This window comes from Acanthochromis polyacanthus, chromosome 6 (assembly GCF_021347895.1).
Source record: "Acanthochromis polyacanthus isolate Apoly-LR-REF ecotype Palm Island chromosome 6, KAUST_Apoly_ChrSc, whole genome shotgun sequence".
Taxonomy (NCBI): Eukaryota; Metazoa; Chordata; class Actinopteri; family Pomacentridae; genus Acanthochromis; species Acanthochromis polyacanthus.
Window position 1 is genome coordinate 2,572,602 of NC_067118.1, and position 20,844 is coordinate 2,593,445.

Consider the following 20,844-nt stretch of genomic DNA (forward strand, 5'->3'; position numbering starts at 1 on the left):
ATTTTTAGGTATTTTCAGACGTGTTTCTGTGATTTTAGATAAACTACGAGTCATTTTGGCCACCCAAAGGAAGAAATGACGGGTTGTGAATTTGACTGCAGTATCTTCAGTGTTAAATATTCCAGTCAGGAATTACTGAGTCACCATGACGGTAAACGGAGGCCATGTGTGTGTGTGTGTGTTAAAGTGTGTGTCTTTCTGTTTATGTGTGTGTTTGTGTGCTGATGACATGTCCTAGACAATCCCAGACATGAGACAAGGACACCGGAGAGCAGAAACAACATCCTCATCTTCACTATTGATCCCTGGATCTGAACTAGCAGCACACACACACTGAAACACACACACACTGAAACACACACATTTAAAGACACACACACTCAGGTTAAGTGAATTAGAGTTTAAGATGGAGGAAGCTGTGGGCGGAGCTGCAGCGACAGATAATGGAACCGAAGGAAACTCAATTTGCAGGAAAGAGATCAGAAGATGAAAACGAAAGCAAAGGACGAGGACTGGAAGGTGTTTCCATGTTTCAACATCACTATTAATCAGACGCTTTATGGATGAAATGTCCTCCATAACTGTATTTTAGAACGAAATGTTGGGCTCAACAATAAAATAATGCAGCTGTTTGCATTTTAGGAGGAAAAACACATCAGAGCTCTGGTAAAAAGTGGCCAGATCAGGACGATGCAGGGATTTATTGAGTCTTTTTACCAACTAATCAGCAGAAACTCCAAGAACTCACAGCTTCTGTTCACCAGGAAATATTTAGAATTCCTGCAGAAAAAGTCCTCATGAACCTGAACATTGTTGTATTTGTGTTTCTGTTTAAGTTCTCCTCTATGGACTTCAAGGACCTGGAACTCTGGAAATACTAACAGTATGAAGGAAACTCTGATCCTTGAAGTCCATAAAGGAGAACGTTCCCTGTTTAAAGTTCTGGAGTAGACGTCAGTAAGTCTACTCCAGAACTTTCTATAGTTGTTGGTAGGTCTACTCTAGAACTTTCTACAGTTGTTTGTAGGTCTACTCTAGAACTTTCTATAGTTGTTGGTAGGTCTACTCTAGAACTTTCTACAGTTGTTTGTAGGTCTACTCTAGAACTTTCTATAGTTGTTGGTAGGTCTACTCTAGAACTTTCTACAGTTGTTTGTAGGTCTACTCTAGAACTTTCTATAGTTGTTGGTAGGTCTACTCTAGAACTTTCTACAGTTGTTTGTAGGTCTACTCTCGAACTTTCTACAGTTGTTGGTAGGTCTACTCTAGAACTTCCTATAGTTGTCGGTAGGTCTACTCCAGAACTTTCTATAGTTGTCGGTAGGTCTACCCTCGAACTTTCTCTAGGGGACGTTCTCATTTCCTGCTTCCAGTCTTTTAGTTTAGTCTCACTTAGAACATTCTAGGTCCATAGAAGTGGATCCAAAAAAGACTAGAAAATTGTACAAAACAACTTAAATTCTTTAACAAAACACCTGCAGAATGTGACGCCTTTAACAACAGAAACAAACCGATTTAAGTGTTTCAACTGAGACTCAGGTAGAAATAACAGCAAACTGACTTAAACTTGTCTCCAAATACAAGCGTCCAGAAGTGAAACTGTCTCTGAGCTGGTTTTTGTTTGTCCTGCCTCTCACTGGACCAGTTTCCTTCTTTGGTTCTCAGTCTGCTGGCACAAACAGTCGACACGGTTGGATCCGGTCCAGCGGTTTAATTATTCAGCCAATTAGAGTCCAAACTGCTTCCAAAAATAAGGACTTCTATTTATACTGACAATTACAAGCACACAGACGTCTTTAGATAGGCGTTAATTTATTCATCGTCTAGCAGAGTTTATTATCCAGCTTTATTTATCTGCGTTTTCTACTGAAACGATCAAACAGACTGAGACAAATTAAAAGGTTTCTGGAAATAGAATTTATATCAGCTGCTCATTTCTGGGGCTGATTTTTAGCATTTATGTGGATATTCTGCTTCATTGTGTGGTGATTTTAATGGGTTTTTGTTTATCGTTGTATTTTTTAGATGCACACGTCTGAGTTTTACTATTTTTGATTACTTTGTTTTGTTTTGTGTTTGCACCTTTGTGTCGTTATTTTTAACTTGTTGTGGGGGTTGTATGTGTTTTTGTGGTGGAATTTTGCATCCTTTGTGTTGGGTCTAGAGGTTTTGCACCTTTTATTGTTGGTTTTCACCTCATGGTGATTTCATGTGTCCTGTTTTTATTTTGAGTCTTTGGTTTTATTTAAGTTTTGTTGCCTCATTTGTTGGGATTTGGTATGTTTTTTGGTAATTTCGACTTTTTGTAGTGACTTCACTTGTTATTGGGACCATTTTGCATCTTTTTGGGGTGAATGTGTCTTTTCTCGTGATTTTTACTTTGTATTGGTTCTACTTCCTGTTTTGGTTATGTTGTAATGATTTTGTGTTTTTTGTATTGATTTTATAACTTTTTGTTGTAATTTTGCATCTTTTTTATGGTTATTTTGGCTCTTTGTAGTGATTTTGTACAAATTTGTTGTTTTTTTATGTGATTTCACGCATTTTGGGGGTTTTGTTTTTATTTTTCTACTTAGAGGTGCTTTCTTTGGTTCTTGTTCATCATTTGCAGGAGTTTCTCATCTATTGGTTATTTTTGACTCACTGGTGACATTATTGGGGCCATTTTGTGTTGTTTTTTTTGTGCTGATCTTGTCTTTGTCGTGATCTTGAATCATTTATCGTGATTTTGTATCTTTTGGTTCTTTGACTCTTTGTGGTGATTTTGTGTCTTTTTGGGGACATTTCGAGTCTTTTTGTAGTGATTTTTGCATGTTTGTTGTGGGTGGTTTTGGGTTTTTTGTCTTTATTTTGTGCCTTAATGTGGTTATTTTGAATGTTTTTGAGACCATTTTGCATGTTTTTTTTTGTGGTAATGAATCTTTATTTCTAGTGATTTTGACTCTTTGTATTGGTTCTACTTCCTGTTTTTGGTTTTGCTGCATGGCTTTGTAAGGACTTCACAACTTTTTGTGTAATTTTGCATCTTTTCATGGTTATCTTGACTTGAGGTGATTTGACATGTTTGTGTTGCATCTTTTTGGATTATTTTCCATCTTTTGTAATGATTTTATATCTTGTTCTGGTGATTCCATGCAGGTTTTTGTGGTTATTTGACTCTTCGACGTGCATCTGAAGGGATCTTGCATCTTTTTATGGTTATTTTGAACTTTTTTTTTTAGTTGATTCATTTGAGTCACCTTTTTTTGGTGATATTGAAACACCTTTATTGATTTTGTCTCCTTTTGTGTTGATTTTGTCTTCTGTAGTGGTTTTGCATCATTTATCATCATTTAGCACCATTTTTTGTGGTTATTTTGACTCTTTAGAGTAGTTTTGTAGTTTTGGGGCTGACTTTGAGAGTTTTGTGTCTTTATGGTGGTTTTGTGTCTTTTGTTGTAGTTTTGCATCATTTATCATGGTTTTGCATCTTTTTGTTGTTAATTTGACTCTTTGTGGTGACTTTTTGGTTTTAGGATGCTTTTTTTTAATGTTTGTGTAGTGATTTTGTTTTTTTTTTTGTTCTGATTTTGTCTCTGTAGTGACTTTGCATCATTTACGGTGATTTTTGCATCTTTTTGTGATGAATGTGTCTTTTATAATGATTTTTACTTTGTATTGGTTCTACTTCCTGTTTTGGTTATGTTGTAATGATTTTGTGTTTTTTGTATTGATTTTATAACTTTTTGTTGTAATTTTGCATCTTTTTTATGGTTATTTTGGCTCTTTGTAGTGATTTTGTACAAATTTGTTTTTTTTTTATGTGATTTCACGCATTTTGGGTTTTATGTTGTTTTGTTTTTACTTAGAGGTGCTTTGTTTGGGTTCTCGTTCATCATTTGCAGGAGTTTCTCATCTAGTGGTGGTTATTTTGACTCACTGGTGACATTATTGGGGCAATTTTGTGTTGGTTTTTTTTTGTGCTGATCTTGTCAGCGATCCTGAATCATTTATCGTGATTTTGTATCTTTTTTCTTTGACTCTTTGTGGTGATTTTGTGTCTTTTTGGGGAGACATTGAGTCTTTTTATGTTGGTTTGTGTCTTTTGTAGTGATTTTAGCATGTTGTGGGTGGTTTTGGGTTTTGTCTTTATTTTGTGCCTTAATGTGGTTATTTTGAATGTTTTTGAGACCATTTTGCATGTTTTTTTTGTGGTAATGAATCTTTATTTCTAGTGATTTTAACTCTTTGTATTGGATCTACTTCCTGTTTTTGGTTTTGCTGCATGGCTTTGTAAGGACTTCACAACTTTTTGTTATTTTTTTAGTTGAGTCATTTGAGTCACCTTTTTTTTGGTGATATTGAAACATCTATATTGATTTTGTCTTCTGTAGTGGTTTTGCATCATTTATCATCATTTAGCACCACTTTTTGTGGTTATTTTGACTCTTTAGGGTAGTTTTGTCGTTTTGGGGCTGACTTAGACTTTTGTGTTGATTTTATGTCTTTATGGTGGTTTTGTGTCTTTTGTTGTAGTTTTGCATCATTTATCATGGTTTTGCATCTTTTTGTTGTTAATTTGACTCTTTGTGGTGATTTTTTGTGCTTTTTTTGGATGATTTTTTTAATGTTTGTGTAGTGATTTTGTTTTTTTTTCTTCTGATTTTGTCTCTGTAGTGACTTTGCATCATTTACGGTGATTTTTGCATTTTTTGTGTTTATTTTTACTCCCTGTAATGATTCCACAGGTTTTTGATCATTTTGTGTGTGTTTTTTGTGCTAATATTACATCTTTTCTACTGCATTTGACTCTTTGTATTGATTCTACTTCCTGTTTTTGGTTCTGTTGTTTTTGTAATGATTTTATGTCTCTTTGTGGTGATTTTGCATCACTTACAGTGTTTTCTGGGGCTTTTCCACTCTTCTGTGTGTGATTTGTGCTGTGAATGTGCAGATCAGAGTTTACCGTCTGACTGCTGCTTTGTGTTTTCTCTCACCAACAGGAGGAATAATAGAAGCTGCTGCCAGAGAAAATCCTGCGACGCTCGTCCATCTGTCCTCGTTCTCGTCCTGCGGTCTGTCTTTGCTCAGAGTCTGGCTGCTGCTCTGCTGGCAGAGAAAACTAAACACCACATGGAGAAGATCTGACCGACCGAGACGAGAAGCTGGGCAGGAAAGCTGACTGGTGGGTGAAAATGTTTGTTTAATCCTCAGTGAAGCAGATTCAGAGGAAAACTAAAGTTTATCAGCTCAATTCACCCTCAAACTGCTGATTTGTTGGTTTTTGGTGCTGATTTTGGTTCTTTTGAGGCTTTTTATGGTGATTTTTGATCATTTGTTGGCATTTTGCTTGTTTTTTTGGTGTCACTTTTTACAGCCCGTTAACTTTAAGGCAGAATTAAAGCTCTAATAAATGATTTTTGTTTGTTTTGGGGTGGTTTTGTCTCTTTTTGTATTCTTTCTAAGGGTTTTTGTGATGATTTCACATTTCATTATGGAGATTATTGACTCTTTCTGGTTAAAACTTTAAAATAAAAGCCAAGTAAAACCTCTAAGAATTGTTTTTGTTGTTGGTTTGTGGTGATTTTGCATCTTTTTGTGATTATTTTTAATGTTTCTGTTATGATTTTGTGTTAATTTTCTCATGTTTCTGTGGAGATCTTCCACTTTTAATGGTCCTTTTTAAGGTTTTCGTGATAATTTAGCATCATTTTGTCATAATTCTTAAGCTTTTGTGGAGATTTTACATCTTTGATGATTTTTTATGTTTTGCGGAGGTTTACCATCTTTTTGTGTTGATTTTACATCTTTTTGTGATTTCTGCATCTTTTTGTAGTGACTTTTGAAGCTTTTTGTGATTATTTTGAATGTTTTTGTGTTGCTTTAGCATCTTTTGGGATCATTTTTAATGTTTTTGTGGTGATTTTGTGATAATTTTAATGTTTTTGTGGTGATTTTGCAGCTTTTTAGGCTCTTTGTGGTGGTTTCACATCTATTTATGGTGATTTTCAGTCTTTGTAGCAAACAAAGTTTAAACTAAAAACAAAAAATAAACCTAATTGTTTCCGTTTGTTGGTTTTGAATCTTTCAGTGACTCTACAACCTGTTTTTTTGGTGATTTTTGCATCTTTTTGTGGGTTTATTTTGACTCATTGTGGTGATTTTGACTTATTTGTGTTTTTGCTTTTTTGTGGCGCCTCTTTTGGCTGTTTTGTGGTGATTTTTGCATCTTTTTGGGGTGAATCTTTTTGTAATGATTTGACTTTGTGGTAGTTGTGTCTTGTGGTGATTTTTGACTCTGCAGTGATTCTACATTTTTTTTTGGTGATTTCACTTATTGTGGTGAGTTTTGCATCTTTTTGAGTGGTTTTTTTGTATCATTGTGGGGATTTTTGCTTCTTGTGTTTCTTTATTCTCATTTTGCAGAGAATTTGCATCATTTGTATTGTTTTGTGTCTTTAGTAGTGACTGCTGATTCTTCATTTAGATCTTTTCTGCTTGTGGTTTTTTGTATCTTTTCTGTCTCATTGTGGTGGTTTCTCGTATGTTTGTGCTGGTTTTCCGTCTCATTTACTGACATCCAGCTGTTACTGGGTCACATTTCATCGGATCGTTGTGGTGACACCAGTCCTGGCTTTGTTCCCACTGAAAGGTCTTTAAACTTCAGGATTGTTGCTCAGAAACCAGCGGTGAAAAGAAAAACCTTTGGTCTGTTTGTTCTGTCGTCATGTTTAGTTTTCATCCCGTTTTGTTTGACAGGAAGGTTTGGATTCAAACTGAACTAAAACAAATCATCACACAGCTGAGAACAAAGTGGTTCTTTAAAGCTGAGATTCATCACAGTAGATCTTCTAAAAGGTAAAAATGAATAAATTCAACTTTAAACAGTTTAGAAGTCTCCTGCTAAAAATGAAAAACTCGGTTTTTCCTCAAATTTAGATGAAATAACTGAGGTGTTAAAAGTAAACTGACAAAATAGTCTCAAACTTCAGAATTTAAGCTTCCTGAACCAGTTTTTATTGGTTTTAGTTATAAGGAGACATTATAGCTCTTAAAACCTAAATTGTCAGTGAGACGACATAAAACCAACACTGATCTTTCTAAACTAAAAGTGTTTAATTAAACCTTCCTCTTCATTTATTTGTAATAGTCTGTAAACATTAAAAGTTAAACTACACCTCTTACTGAATGAACTTGAAGGCAGTCTGGTTACTTTTTAAGGAAGTCTGATTTGTTGACATTTTTTCATGCAGTACCTTGAAAAAGATTCACCCTCATTTTGTTACGTTACAACCTCCAGTTTACTTATTTTAAATCTGAACTTTATTTGATGGGTCTGCACAAACAGTCTAAGTTTTAAAATGAAATGAGAAATGTATATGAAAATCAGCATGAGCATATGTATCCACCCCCTTAGTCATGAAGCCCCTAAAAACTCTGGAGCAGATAATTACCTTCAGAAGTCACATAACTAGTGAAATAAAGTCCATCTGTCCATGATCTGTCAGTACATAGACACACCTTTTCTGACAACCCCAGAAGCAGCAACACCTGAGCAGGAGACACCACTAACCAAACACCACCATGAAGACTGAAGAACTCCAAACAAGTCAGGGCTGAATTGTAAAGAAATGTCCACATCTTTGATGATCCCCAGGAGCACCATCAGATGCATCATAGTCGAATGGAAAGAACATGGCACCACAGCAAACCAAGAGAGAGTTCTGCCCACCAGAACTCACAGACCGAATAAGGAGAGCATTAATCAGAGGCAGCACAAAGACCAACGTAACCCTGGAGGAGAAGCTGGAGAATCTGTCCTGAGGACCACAGTAGGAGCAGGACTTTATGGAGGAGTGGCCAGAAGAAAGACATTACTGTCAGCTAAAAGAAAGCCCATTTCGAGTTTGTAAAGAGGCACATGGGAGACTCCTAAGGTGCTCTGGTCAGATGAGATGAAAATTTAACTTTTTGACCATCAAGTAAAACACTGGTGTAGACCCAACACATCTCATGACCCAACACCATCCCCACAGTGAAACAGTGGTGGCAGCATCAGAAGATGAAGCACGGTGGTGACAGCATCATGATGAAGGACGGTGGCGGCGGCATCATGACGTGAAGCATGGTGGAGGTAACATCATATGAAGCACGGTGGTGGCAGTATCATGATGTGAAGCATGGATGGTGGCAGCATCATGATGAAGCACGGTGGTGGGCAGCATCATGATGTGAAGCATGGAGGTGGCAGCATCATGATGTGAAGCATGGTGGTGGCAGCATCATGATGTGAAGCATGGTGGTGGCAGCATCATGATGTGAAGCACGGTGGTGACAGCATCATGATGAAGACGGTGGCGGCGGCATCATGACGTGAAGCATGGTGGAGGTAACATCATGATATGAAGCACGGTGGTGGCAGCATCATGATGTGAAGCATGGAGTGGCAGCATCATGATGTGAAGCACGGTGGTGACAGCATCATGATGAAGACGGTGGCGCGGCATCATGACGTGAAGCATGGTGGAGGTAACATCATGATATGAAGCACGGTGGTGGCAGCATCATGATGTGAAGCATGGAGGTGGCAGCATCATGATGTGAAGCACGGTGGTGGCAGCATCATGATGAAGCACGGTGGTGGCAGCATCATGATGTGAAGCATGGAGGTGGCAGCATCATGATGTGAAGCACGGTGGTGGCAGCATCATGATGAAGCACGGTGGAGGCAGCATCATGATGTGAAGCATGGAGGTGGCAGCATCATGATATGAAGCACGGTGGTGGCAGCATCATGATGTGAAGCATGGTGGTGGCAGCATCATGATGTGAAGCATGGTGGTGGCAGCATCATGATGAAGCACGGTGGAGGCAGCATCATGATGTGAAGCATGGGTGGCAGCATCATGATATGAAGCACGGTGGTGGCAGCATCATGATGTGAAGCATGGTGGTGGCAGCATCATGATATGAAGCACGGTGGAGGCAGCATCATGATGTGAAGCATGGAGGCAGCATCATGATGTGAAGCATGGTGGAGGCAGCATCATGATGAAGCACGGTGGAGGCATCATCATATTAGAGCATAAAACACTCAGAAGCTCCACCTTTAGATCAGGTGAATTATTGTTTTGACCTTAAAAAGTCATGTTTTTGAAGAAACAGTTCTTTGTTTTTGCTTTCCAATGCAGATAAACAACAATCATGTACCTATGGAATAATAATAATAATAATAATAATAGTAATAATAGTAATAGTAATAATAATAATAATAATAATAATAATAATAACAATAATAAACAGGTCTAGTAAGCTCCTCCACCTGCAGACTGTGGAACCAGCAGCTCATCTTTTATTCATTTAAACAGGAAGTTTGTGCGTTAATGTTCCTGCTGTCATTTAGCCAATAAACACATTAAAGGATCATATTTAATGCACTCTATAAAATCAAAACGGTAAAATAGATTAAAAATGTAGGGATTTTTGTTGTTGTCAAAGCTTTCATAATACAAAAAAATCTGTATTTTAACATGTGAAGAAAAAACACAATAAAATCTGTGAAATTGTAGAACAAATTATTCTTTTATTAAAAGAAAAAAATGGTCCAGATTTATTTAATTATTTTTGTCTTGTTTATTTTTTAATTTTCAATTAATTAGTTAATTTGAACAGATTTATTTTGCATATATAATTTATTTTTTTATTTTTTTATTATTTTTCCTAATTATTTATTGCATGAACAAAGAAGCATCATTTTTAACAACTGAAAAAGAGCCTTTTGTAATTTTTTTACTGGTTTGTTTTGTTGATAAAGTAGAAATAATCTTCAATAAAAACTCAAATCTGATGTTTTTGATAGAAAAACATAAAACAATAACACTGAGGTTAATTAGCTATTATCGTCCACATATTTTATTTATTATTATTTATTGTTTATTTTATGTATTTTATGTATTTTAATTCATTGTGTAGATAAAGAAGCATTTTTTTTAAATAAAATGAAGAACAAATTATCTAAAATAAAAACCCAAATCTGCTATTTTTAACAGAAAAGTATCATAAAATAATAATAACTGTGAGGTTAATTAAGGTCTCATTACTTAAAACTGTCCAGATTTCTTTGTTTTATTTTGTTTAGTTATAATAATAATCCTGTGAGGTTAATTAAGGTCTAAATCATTAAAACGTTCCAGATTTCTTTATTTATTTTGTTTAGTTATAATAATAACCTGTGAGGTTAATTAAGGTTGAATTAGTCAAAACGCTCCAGATTTCTTTATTTTATTTTATTTTATTTTATTTTAATCATAAACCTGTGAGGTTTATTCTGTCTGATTAGCTAAAACTGTCCAGATTCCTTTATTTTATTATAATAATAAACCTGTGAGGTTAATTAAGTCTAATTAGTTAAAACGCCCCAGATTTCTTTATTTTATTTTGTTTATTTTATTATAATAATAAACCTGTGAGGTTAATTAAGGTTGAATTAGTTAAAACTGTCCAGATTTCTTTATTTTATTTTATTTTATTTATTTTATTTTAATCATAATCCTGAAAGGCTGATTAAGGTCTAAATAATTTAAACGTTCCAGATTTCTTTATTTTTCCTCCTGTCCTCTGATGAAACAACACCAGGGCAGCATGGAGGTAAAAATAGAGGATGTGAGGGGGCAGCAGGGAGGTAAATAAGCAGGGAGGGGCAGGAGGTATCTGGGGAATACAGGGAGAGGAGGGGGGCAAGAGAGAGAGAGAGGTAGTAATGAAAGAGGCTGATGTCATCGCTGCCTCTCAGCCAATCAGAGAGCAGCAGGGAGGGCTGGAGGAGGCTGAATCAGAAGGGTGTGTTTTCTGTTCCACTGCAGCATCAGAGCAGAGCAGGACACGAGCCGCTGGACGGAGGAGAGCTCAGGAACAAAAGACAAGACAAGGAGGAGACAGGAGGACAGCGGAGGACAGAAGACACCTGCACAGGTAAGGAGGACACTGACGGTCTGCCTCAGCATGGAGGAGGACAAACGTCTGTTACATAAGAACAGGAAGTCTGGAGGTGATGGCTGAGGTGTGAGGGAGGGAGGCTCCTTCAGCTGGTGTACCACCGCTACAGGACAGGATCCTCTGAAATAACAACAAGAATAATAATGATGATGTTACAGAGGTGGATTATTCATGCGTGAACTGTCAGACTGCTGACAGCAACCGTTCAGTTCTTCTGCTCCTCCATGTGGATTAACAGCACAGCTAAAGCAGACAATCTGGAGGACAGAAATGGACCAAATCACCGGAAATTCAACTAAAAAATAAGTCAAACTCTTCAAAATTACCCAAAACACTTCAAAATGTTTCCAGAATAAAACATTAAGTTCCAGGAGCCAAAAACTGTCAAAGTTTGGTTGTAATTTGTCCAAAAGACCACAAATGACCACAATGGCTTTAAAAACAACAGATTTTGCACTGTACAGTTTATAGTGTTGAATTATCGACAGCTGGTTTGTTGTTAGTTTCTGTTTCATGATCCAAAATGACTTGAGTCTCTATATGAGTTAAAATCTGTCCAAAATGTCCAGACAAGACTCAGAATAAACTACAAATGGAACAAATACAAAAACTTGTCTAAAAATAGTCAAAATGGTCCAAAATGACTGGACGAGTTGAAAACAGCCCAAATGTTGTTGAATGCTTCAAATGTCTAGAAAGACTCAGAATATGTCAGAATTGAACCAAAATAACCTTCAACCTTGTCCAAGATTAATTTAAAACCACCTAGAATGACTTGCAATTTGTCCAAAATAAATTAAAAACGGTTCAAATCACCAACATATGTCAGAATAAACTGCACAGTCAGCTAAAATGGTATAAAATAAATCTCAAAGATAGAAATGACCAGAATTCCTTCAGCTGGTCTGAAAATGAGTCAAAACTGTCAGAAATGAAGTAAAACTGCTCAGAATGTCTTGGAATGACTCAAATTTGCCTAAATGAGTCAAAAAATGCCCAAAATGTCTCCATAATGTTTAAATCTTAGCTAAAATTGTCTGAAATGTCTCAATATTTGTCTAGAATAAATAAAACTGTCAAATGAGTTCAAAACGTCTAAAAATACTTGAAGTTCTCCCAGAATGACTGAAGATGTGTGCAGAATGGGATGAGAAATGTCTTCCTGTATTATTAATATTGAATGAAACCGCTGCTCTATATGTCATAAGTTATTATTGACCGCGGTTCATGTTTAAACTCTCAGACAGACTCAATTCTTTTGGATTAAAGCTAATACATAGAGGATTAAAATGACCAAAAGGACCTGAATTCATTCTAAAATGAGTCCAAACTCCTGAATTGGCCCAAAAGACTCCAAATATCTTAGAATAATGCCAATGAGCCAAAACTGTCAAACCTTTGCTTTTTATTGTCAAAAGACCAAAAATAACCACATGGATTAAAACAACAATTTGCACAGTACAGTATCATAGTGTTGAATATTATACGTGGTGTGTTTAGTTCTGATTCTTGTTCCAAAATGACTCAATGACTCCTAAATGATTGAAAGACAGGAAATGTTGGCGTACAGACATTTTGATCACTTAAATGTTTAGAGAGAGTAGATAATCAAAAATGGCCAAATAAACTTAAACTTGCCCTAAAAATGACTTAAAATGTCATAAATGAGGTAAAATCTTCCAATTGCTCACAATATGTCCAGAATGTCTTGAAATTTCTTCAAATTTGCCTTGAAATCAGTCAAAATGACAAAAAAAAGAGCTCATTTGTCCATCATAAGTTATAAACTCTCCAAACTCATCTGCAGTTTGTACAAAATCTCTTGAACTGATCCAGTATGACTGAACTTTGTCTAAATAACCCAAATCTGTGTCCAACATGGTCAGAATCACCTAAAATGACCTCAGACTCTCTCTGATCGTTTTGTTTTTTATGAAGGAAACGTTTGTCAGCAGCCACTTTTAAATGAATATTGAATGTAAACGCTGCTCTGTAGAATAATACTCCTGAATTATTCACAGCTGTTTCCGTAAACGTTGAACTCTGCCAGGAAGAGCTCACATCTTCTTCTACAGCCTGCTGTTGGTGGCTTTTCTGTTTGCTTCATGTGAGCTCAGACAACCGGTCTCACGGGGATTCGTGAACTGTCAGCGTACAGTTTTAGCTTCGTGTTCGTGCGCACCAACACGATTTCGTCAATGTTTTTCGTGGCCGCTCACCACGAAATGGTTTATTCGCTGTTGGTAATGCATCGAAGTGAAAGTGGTTTATACCGGCAGGATTCAATGACGATCTAAGCTTGTCCATCGTGCGTATACTTGCTTGTGTGAGCGCGTTTGCGTGCCGCCGCCGCCAGACATTCTTGGAATTCCTATCAATTGGTAAGGTGTACCACCAGCTTATAGGTTAGGGTTATGGTTAGGGTTTATGGTTAGGCGTTATGTGTTAGGGACTGATAGTCATGCAAAATGATAGGCGTTGGATATCGCTCATTGGTTTTTACATGTAAAATATAGATATACTACATTCTTTTGAAATTACGTTCTGGATGGCACGAAAGTCCGCGCCGTTAAAATACATTGGTGCGCATTTCGTGGTGAGCGGCACGAAAAACATGAACGAAATCGTGTTTGGTGCGCACGAACGAAACTAAACTTACGTGAAGTTTACGAATCCTCGGTGAGATTCAGGGCTGGCTCAGAGCAGCTTCTGGGCTTTCACTGACGATAAACTCCTCCTGATCAATAAATCTAACTGAGACGTCTTCACAGAATAACAGAAAATGGACTCATCATGCTGAAATTTATTCCCGTTTGTCCAAATAGCAGTAAAGACGAATCCAAAATGACTGAAATTGGGTCCAAAATGATCCATAGATGAACCAAATACTGAAAATCTGTCGAAATAGAACAAATTCTACAAATGATTTCAACCTGTCAGAAATGTCAGAAATCATCCAAAATGACCCAAAATCCATCCAGAATAGGATAAACTGCCCCAAAGTGACTTTAAAATGACATAAATCATCCAAAATGACAAGATTAAAAGAGTTCTTAAAGTTGTCAGTGACTTTGATGAATAATTAGCCTAAAATTAGTTTAAACGTGTAAAAAATGACCAAACTGATCCTCAATGATTCAAATTGTCAAAAAATTCTTTATTCATCTTGGTCAATGTTGATGATTATTGATCTTTAATTTATTTTAGCAGAAACCAGGAAAACAAATGTACGTGTTAAATTCAGTCACTTATTTCAATGTTGCTCCAACAAAGAAAACTCAGAAAAGCTAAATTTCTACACAGGAGTTAAAATAATCTAAAGAGTTTTTGCTGCGTTCTTTCAGTGTTAAACCCAAACATACTGACTTTACTTCATGTAAGACAAAGAAACAACCAAAGGGTTAAGAAAGCTGGAACCAACAGATACTGAGGTTTGCTGTAAATCAGAGATAAATGAGTTTAACGGATGAATTTCTAACGTTACTGAGGTTTCTGGAGTTTACTGACTTCATTTTCAGCCCCAAAGTTCTGTTTGTGATTAAACAGCTCAGTTCATCTGAGATCAGAACGGTAAACTGTCTTTATTTGTTTTCTATCGTCATTTATTGATTTATGCCAAGAAAAAATAATTTACCAACTGAGGTCAAAAACTTTTTAAAAAAAGGACAACATGACGTCATTTATCAGACCCGAAACTGTTCTACTTTCTGATACTAATAGTTTTAAATGGAATAAAAACAGTCCAAACTAGTTGAATTTAGTCCCAAATGACTCAAAACTGATCCAGAATAAGAAAAAAAGGTTTAAATGAACCGAAGAGACATAAAATGCAATTAAAACAGAATAACACAAAGATTTCCCAACTTGTACTTCAAAGCAACAGATTACTCAAAATTGTCAAAAGGACAATTGGTTGAAAATTTGATTTAAAATTGCCCAAACTGTCTTTAAACTCGTCCAAATGCCTGAAAATGTGCAGAATTACTGAGATTTGTTGAAAGTTTGTTCATAACTGTCTAAAACCAAATGAAAATGATGAAATGTCTTAAATAACTTAAACTTTGTCCATAAGGAATGAACTGTAGCACAAATGACTCAACATTGGTAAATATATAGCGCTTTACTTACCTGTAAGGTACCCAAAGCTTTACATGATACGTCACATTCACACACTGATAGAGGGAGCTACCACGCCCACCAGGAGCAATTAGGGGTTCGGTGTCTTGCTCAGAGACACCTCAACATGAGCACACGGGTCCGAAGATCGAACTGGGAACCCTCCAGTTACAAGACGGCCCTCTACCCACTGAGCCACGCCGCGATTGGTTCAGAATAACATAAAAAACGACCTTAAAATGGTCCAAAATGAGCGTAAAACAGTAGAAACCAGGTTAAATGTGTCCCAAATATCTTTTAAAATAACTCAACGTGGTCAAAACATTGAATATAATCCAGAACAACACAAAGAATTGACTGATACTTACTGGAATTACGACTAGAAATACTGCTAGAATTGGTCCAAATGAGTTTTAACACCAGAGAGAGTTGAAATGTCACAAGATTGAAATATGTCCAGATACCCAATAAATTACATAAAATGACTTTAAAACTTACCCTAAGAAACTCAAAAGTGATGAAAATGACTCAGAAATAAACTAAAACAATGCTCTGTGTCTTCAGACTTATCCTTAAAAACTCTAAATTTTCAAAAAATTATTCAAAATTGGTCCAAATTTTGATGAAAAAAGCCTAAAATGTGTTTAAATTCTGTCCTAAATGACTCAGAAATGACAGTCCTGCCTGATTGCTTTGTTCTGAATAACCAACTTAAGCTGAATGGTTTCTGATGAATCTCCTGCTGACTAAACCTCTTTAATAAGTGAATTTCTTCCATTAAATCAGAATAATTCGTATCTTTTTGCTCATAAATTCCTCATTTTTTAACTCGTTGGTCTTTGTTGTCGCCTCCGTCGCCTTCCTTAATTCGACCAAAACCTGAGAGCAGGAGGAGGAAATAAAACGAGACTCTGGAACCCGATGAAGGAGGAAGAGAGGAGGATGAAGTCTCGGCAGGCGTAGGAGATTTTTTTCCTCGTTCCTACCTGCAGACTTGGCAGAAGTTCAGCGCTGAAACCATCTGCTGGATTTCAGATGAAACGTCCAGAACTGATTTCAGACATACACCAGATCATTAGCAGAAGTTTTGGAGGAAAACTTCTTCCGATATGAATATTTTATCCCTGGATCTGGATGTTCTGCCTCCTAGCTGCTCATTTTTATTGTCGTGGAAACATTTTCTGCAGCCTTTGTTTCCATACAGACTCATTTTAGCAGCGCAACATTCAGAAAACAGTCGCCAGGATCCTGTAGGGACTGAAAAGTGTCAGAGAACATGAAAAATGCAGCTTTTTTCTGTGAAAAAAATGAAAGTCATGATGATCAGCACAAAGTTACTCAACTATTTTGTCCCAGAAATGAACCAAATCAAACCTTAAACTGACAATATTTCATAAAAATAACTCCTCTGCATGTCTCATTCAACATTTGCTTAAAAAAAAATAACATTTCCGTTTAAAAAGCACCACACTGAATAAAAATGCTGAAGATGGGACAATAGATTCACTGTTTTTAATTTAGTGGTTTAATCAATTCATTCTGGTCTGAAGTGGTTCAGCCAACAGTCCAAACCCAAATATGAGTTAAGTGTTATGTAAGACAAAGAAAAGCATAAAATCTTCATTATAAATGTGTCACATGACTAAAACATGCCTAAAATGACTTAAAATGGTTCCAAAATAACATAAAAAATCTCCCAAAATGTCTTTAAACTTGTCCAAAATGACTGCAAATGATAATAAAAACAGCCCGGAACATTTGAAACCTGTCAAAAACATCGTCCAAAGGGATTGAAACGTATTGAAAATGACTGCACATTGGACCAGAATATATAAAAATCACTCAAAATGACTTCGGACATGTCTAAAATTTGATAAAGCAGTCTAAAGACATTGATGTTTGTCCAACACGTCTTTGAATCTGTTGATAAAAACTCAAACATTGTCCAAAAAGATTGAAATGTGACCAGAATAATGTAAAAGTTACATGTCAAAAGGACTCAAATTTGAAACTAAAAATATTCCAAACTTATGTAGAATAAGCTAAGACCTGCCCAAAACTATTTAAATTTGTCTAAACTGCTCAGAATTGCCAAATATGACTCAAGCATTGTCCAAAATAAGTCCAAAATTAGTTAAAACAGTTGAAAGAACTTGATATTTGTCCAAACTGTCTGTTGATAGAACCCAAACATTGTCCAAAAAGATTGAAACGTAATTAGAATAACGCCAAAATTGCTTTCCAAAATGACGAAAATTGACGAAAAAAGTTCTCTAAAAATCACTTAAAATTTGTCTAAAATTACTTAAGCTGAGTCCAGCATGACTTTAAAATTGTCTAAAAATGACATTTAACTATCAAAAAATGACAACAATGGACAATTATTGACCCTTAAATTGGGGTAAAAGTGCAAAATTTTCAATCCAGGCTGGTATAGTGTCTCCATAAAGGTTCTGTAAATGTATATCTGTGGATGGATCCATGTTTCTAGTAAATACAGTCTTTGGGCGACATTTCATCAACTTTAGAGGCTCTAACGTCAGTAGAATCTGATGTTTGTGAAGCCAAGTTTCCAAATTTCTTCACTAGTCTGACTTGAAAGTTGTCTAAAATAACTGAAAATCATCCAAAATGACTCAAAATAGTCCAAACAAGTTAAGATTTGTCCAAATTGACTCAAACTTTGTCCAATAAATTATGAAATCTGTTTCAAATGATTTAAAGTTGTCTAATAATGGCATCAATTAATCATTTTTGGCTCTTGAAAAGATGATGTAAAAACATGGGTTAACTGGTCTGAGTTTCGTTCCGCCATAGTTCCTGATCTGTTATCATCTCAGTAGAAAACAACAGGCTACAGTGGTTTATTAGGATGCTAATGCTAACGCTAGCTGTTTGTGCTGGTTTAGAGGTCATTTGTACTCATAAAGCTGCAGATTGAATCAGTCAGAGCTCTGAGGAACATTAGCTAATCCACTGATCTGATGTTTGTTTTCCTGAGACCGATCGATCGGCTGAAGAGTCGTCTGATTGGTCAACTGCAGCCTTACAGAGATGTGGAGTTATTGTTGTTTTCAGACAGCAGAATTTGATTAGACGTTGGTTTGTGGTGGAAGATGATCATAAACTGCTGGGGAAGGAGGTTTATTTCTTTCATTTCTCATCACTTCCTGTCCTCTGTTAGCTCCTTCTTCTGGTGTCTAAGTCTCTGGAATCTTGTCTGCATTTGGCTCAGTTTGGATTGGAGATGAATGTGAAGCTGCAGCATCTCGTATTTGATGGAGAATCTAAATATGTCAGAGTTTCTGTTTCTTGTTTGGTTCCCAAACTTGAGTTCTGTGACATATTTTGGTGGAATCTGGAGAATTCATCAGTTTTCAGATCTGGAGTTTTCTATTTTCACCCTGAAACAGACGTCTTTCCCGGGATGCCATTTTAAGGATTCATGGCCTCCAGAAATTAATCTTTAAGATCAAGAGCTCTGTGAACACCAACATCTAGACCTCTATGAACACCAACATGTAGACCTCTATGAACACCAACATCTAGACCTCTATGAACACCAACATCTAGACCTCTATGAACACCAACATCTAGACCTCTATGAACACCAACATCTAGACCTCTATGAACACCAACATCTAGACCTCTATGAACACCAACATCTAGACCTCTATGAACACCAACATGTAGACCTCTTTGAAAACCAGCATCTAGACCTCTATGAACCCCAAAATCTAGACCTCTATGAACATCTAGACCTCTATGAACACCAACATCTAGACCTCTATGAACATCTAGACCTCTATGAACACCAACATCTAGACCTCTATGAACATCTAGACCTCTATGAACACCAACATGTAGACCTCTTTGAAAACCAGCATCTAGACCTCTATGAACACCAACATCTAGACCTCTATGAACATCTAGACCTCTATGAACACCAACATCTAGACCTCTATGAACACCAACATGTATACCTCTTTGAAAACCAGCATCTAGACCTCTATGAACACCAACATGTAGACCTCTTTGAAAACCAGCATCTAGACCTCTATGAACACCAACATCTAGACCTCTATGAACACCAACATCTAGACCTCTATGAACATCTAGACCTCTATGAACACCAACATCTAGACCTCTATGAACACCAACATCTAGACCTCTATGAACACCAACATCTAGACCTCTATGAACACAAACATCTAGACCTCTATGAACACCAACATCTAGACCTCTATGAACACCAACATCTAGACCTCTATGAACACCAACATCTATTAAGACTAGTCCAAAATTAGATACAGATTAAAGAATACAATTGAGATAAACGCTGTCCAAAGTATCCAAGACTTGTCCAAAATAAGGTAAGGATTGCTGAAAATGACTCAAAAATGACAAGATTGAACAATTATTGGGACTGAATTAAGGAAAATGCAAAATGTTGAAATCTAGTTCCCGTTCATGACTATTTTGACAGAACAGTTGGTAAGAGAAGATAAACTAGTGTGTATAGTCATCTATATATTACTATTAGATGTGTATAGTTGTTTATATATCACTACTAGATGTGGAAAGTTGGATTTCTGGAGATATTGGACTCTTTGGATGTCTTTAAGACAATTCTCTGAAGGTGAAAATAGAACAATTCCAGATCTGAGAACCATTTCCAGGTAGAACGGTTTGCAAAACTTGGTCTGTTGGTCCCAGATAAGAAGTAAACTCTGAACAGGAAGTAGTTTCCTGGATTCTGTCTGATCCTAGAGGCTTACAGATGAAGATCTAAACCATCGTCTCTGGTTCTAAAGTGACGTAGATCTAAGCCATGGAGTGCAGTGTCTCTGCTTCTAAAGTGGATCGGTCTCAGGAGGCCGTTGAAGAAGACGTTTGGAGCCGACTAAGAGCTCCGGTCGGGTCAGATGGAGGTTTGAGTCCACAAAATCTGATTACTGCTGTTGCTCGTCCATCTCCATCCATCTCCGTCCATCCTCCCACGCCTACATGTCCAGCCTTCCTGTCCTCAGAATGAAGTCTTTGTGGAGGAAACTGAGGAATGTCCTCTAAAGAGTCTCTCAGCTTCAACACATGGACCAGCACACACACTTCCTGTTGGACCTCTGTGGTGACTGGAGTCCATTGATGGAGAGCACAAACACAGAGGACACTTTATGTCAGTCCAACGTCTCCAAAAACACAAGATCTGAGTCACAGATGGCAGGAATCTGAGTCACAGCCGTCAATGGGAGCTTTGAGTCCCAGAAAATCAACTCTTTTCATAAATTATAGGTAACAAACACTCTTTACATATCATCTTAGAAACTATTTAGTGCTATTCTACACATTTTGACAGTTTTTTAAAATTAGATATTTAGTTCAATGATAGAAAAAAAATCTTGATTTACATGTTAATCCTAAAAGGAATAGCAGCCAAACCGTAAATGACATCACAAATCTGTGTTTTTATAAATAGAGATTTAGTTTTGTTTTTTACATCATTTAAATGCAAAACCACACAATTAGAATTTTATCAAAATATTATAAACTATAATTTTACAATATTTACTTAGTTGAAAGAAAACGTTTATACATTCAGAATTTTATTTATTTATTGTTTGTTTATTTATTGCTGTATTTGAATTAGCAAACAAACAAAGAAAAAACCCATTAGTTTTCAGATTCTGTTCTTATTTTAAAGGAAATGTGTACATAAATATTATTTATTATTTTGTAGGTGTTTTTTCTTTTTCT

At 36.3% G+C, this 20,844-nt stretch overlaps 1 protein-coding gene across 1 annotated transcript in view; it reads left to right on the plus strand.

Annotated features, from left to right (window-relative positions):
* LOC110950444 (neural cell adhesion molecule L1.1-like) overlaps positions 1-20,844 on the plus strand; it is a 139,646-nt gene that overhangs the window by 48,303 nt on the left and 70,499 nt on the right. Inside the window, 1 exon segment of the mRNA XM_051949515.1 lies at positions 10,842-10,950. The gene's annotated coding sequence lies outside the window, so the exon portion shown is untranslated.